The sequence below is a fragment of the Ochotona princeps genome, chromosome 2 (genome assembly GCF_030435755.1).
Source record: "Ochotona princeps isolate mOchPri1 chromosome 2, mOchPri1.hap1, whole genome shotgun sequence".
NCBI lineage: Eukaryota > Metazoa > Chordata > Mammalia > Lagomorpha > Ochotonidae > Ochotona > Ochotona princeps.
The window spans coordinates 104,411,084-104,414,536 of record NC_080833.1 but is presented as its reverse complement, the minus strand read 5'-3'; positions in this window follow the sequence as shown (position 1 = coordinate 104,414,536).

Below are 3,453 nucleotides of genomic sequence, written 5' to 3'. Positions count from 1 at the left end.
ATAATCATTTCCATCTATTTATTGATTTTTTTATGACAAGTAAAATCTGCATTGGAAAAAAATAACCTGATGTTCTCAGAAAAAGTTTAGGGAAAAGTGGGCTTTCTGTATTGGCTATGTCTACTTCAGAACACTAGAAATGAGTCCTCTACTGTGGAAAGTAAGAAAAAAGAAAGATGGGCTTCAGGACTCCTTCACTCCCGATTGTGTACTTAGAACAGAACTGGGGCCTAATGGGTTAAGCTGCTGTCTGCAATTCGGATGGGCACAGGTTGAGTCCTGGCTGCTCTGCTTTGTATCCAGATCCCTGCTAATGCATCTAGGAAAGCAACAGAAGATGGAAACCTAAATGATGCTCATGGCTTCTAGGGTTGATCTGGCCCAGTCTGTCATTGTCGCCATTTGGGTAATGAACACTGGATCTATCACTCCTCCTCTCTATAACTCTGCCTTACGATACACACACACACACACACACACACACACACACACACACACACACACACACATACACACACATACACACACATACACACACACAGAAGCCTGGCGCAATAGCCTAGTAGCTAAATTTTCCCCTTGCATCCACTGGGATCCCATATGGCGCTGGTTCGTGTGCCAGCTGTTCCACTTCCCATCCAGTTCTCTGCTTATGACCTGAAAAAGCAACAGAGGACGGCCCAAAGCCTTGGGACTCTGCACCCACGTGGGAAACCCGGAAGAAGCTCCTGACTCCTGGCTTTGGATCAGCTTAGCTCTAGCTGCTGTGGCCACTTGGGGAGTGAACCAGCAGATGAAAGATCTGTCTCTCATTCTTTATATACTATATATCTGCCTTTCCATTAAAAACAAATATTTAAAGAAAAAAAAACACAAAGAAGAGAACTGTCACATGGAAAGAGATAAGATCTGACTGTTTCCAAATAGGGACCATTACCATACCCAGGTGAACTCCATGCAGGAGAGTGATAGAAGCTGCTTCTCAATGTGAATCATCTTGAGAATCGGGAAAGCCACAAAGTGGCCGCAAGCCTGGACAGCAGCCATTGCCAACATTTCTCAATGATGATTTGGCAGATAGATCAATGTTAGTGTGAAAATATTCAGAACAGAGAAGCACTAATGACTAGAACAGTTAACTAGAAGCAAGTGAAACCACATGAAAATAGGTCAAAGGAACTGCCCCAAAGGAAAATAGGTTGAAGGAAACCACATGAAACTAGATCAAAGACTCGAGTCCAGGGGAAATTGGGCCCAAGTGCTCTCTATGGGTGGTGGTAGAACTCCGCTTTAACTCTGAAAATTCTGATTTTTCCCCCTAAGATGCAAATTATAATTTTCAGAGGATGACAAAGGAGTATTTTGTGAAAATGAGTTACCCAAGGAGAAAAGACTGGATTAATATAGTATCTAATGTTTAAATAACTGCTGTGTAAAAATAAAAGTAGACATTGTTGAGGCAGGTATTGTAGTGTAATGAGTTAAGCCATCACCAGCAATGCTGGCATCCTGTATAGCTGCTGGTTCGAGTCCCAGCTGCTCCACTTTCAATCCCGCTTCCTTTCAATGCACCTTCAATAGCAGAATGACGGACTTGTGACTGTTGTTGAAGGACTATACTATTGTAATAATATAGAGGCAGGAGGATGGGGAATTGGGTGGGTAGAGGGGGAAAACTCTGAGCCTATGCAACTGTATCATGAAAAACAAAAATGAAAATAAAAAGGTGCACAAACCACAATAACAACTGCTGAATTCCCCACCAACATCCCACAGCCATATCCTGTACAGCTCTTGATGTCTAGGCACTAAGCTCCATTCGCGGAAATGCAGAAACCATTCTTACTTCACCAAATTCACAGAAGTACAGGTCCATTATCATGTTGCTATAGTGGGCTACTCCTCCCGCTACCTGTGTCGTAGATCTCAGGGTCAGTGTGAGTGTGACAGCTCATCTTCCAGCTGACAGCTCTGCAGTGTTGAGAAATTGCTCCCTGCCCACCACCCTTATTCCTACACTTAGGCTCATCAGAGCATACCAAGGAAATGAAATTCTTGGAGGAGCTTATGCGTGGATTTTACATTATTTTGAACCCCAGTGAATTTACCTTTTGCTTCCATTTCCACAGTTTTTCAAGTACCTTCTATTTTCTAACTCCTTAAAAAAGGAAAGATTTATTTAGAGGCCAGCATTGTGACATAGCAGGTAAAGACAGTATCCTAGATGTGCATTGGTTTGTGTCATAGCTATTACAGTTCTGACCCAACTCCCTGCTAATGGCCTGGGAAAAGCAGTGAAAGATAGTCTAAGTGCTTGGGCCCCCTACATCCACATGGGAGGCCTGGAAGAACTTCCTGGCATTGACCTGATCCAGCACTGGCTGTTCTGGCCCTCTGGGGAGTGAATCAGCAGATCAAAGACATCTAGATTTAGTTGTTTATTTGAAAGGCAGAGTTCCAAAGAGAGAACAAAAGCAAAGGGGGTTAGGGATTTTCCATACACAGCCTCAACAGCCAAAGCTGGGCCAGGCAAAAGTCAAGAGCCTGAAACTTCAATTGCATGCCCCACATGGATGGCAGGCCCAAGCACTTGGGCCACCTCCTATTGCTTTTCCAGGCACATTAGCAGGGAGCTGGATCAGATACAGAGCAGCTGAGATGTGAACTGGTGCCAATGTGGTACACTGGTGTCACAGGTGGCAGCTTGACTAGCTATGCCAAAAGGCCAGCTCTTTTATCTATTCTTTGTGTTCAAGGGTGCCTGAAGAATATACAAAAGAGGGCTGGGTGCGCAAATGGGACCCTCAACCCCACTGGCTGCTTTTGGCTGGTAGGGGTATGGCCACAGCCTGACCTGGTTGTTTAAACGCAGACGGCGCCATCTTGATCTGGGCGACAAGTTCTGAGAACCTGAGGGAGTGAAATTACTGCCTAGGAACAGCCATGGAAAAGGCCACCATGTGTGTAGGTAAGGAATGACTCCTATGGGACTCCAAATGACAAGACCACTGTACTTGCAGGTAAGTGAGGGGATTGAGACCTGGTGGTATGGAGGGGAGAAAACCAGAAGATCTTTGTGGGTCAGACCAATGTACCAGCCCACATGGGAGTCCTGAGGTGGGCTTGATAGCATGGAACATTGCTGACCACCACATGCCAGCCAACATAAATGCTAGGGCTGGGGGCCTGTCTAGCAGTGTTAAATCCCACTACCTGACTGAATGTCAAAACAAGAGACATGTCACATTAGGCAGGGCCATGACATTAAATAGCATGTAAAACAACCAGGTCCAGGGTTAGATTTTGTGGGAGGATATGTGGGCCAAATCTTGTAGAAATACAAGTCCTGCTGGTTAGCTTAAGAATTCGGGTGGTGATGGCCTGAGATAGGTATGACATAGAACCTGCCAACACTCACAGGTCCTGGGGCTTGGAATAGGCTGGGAAGGTCCA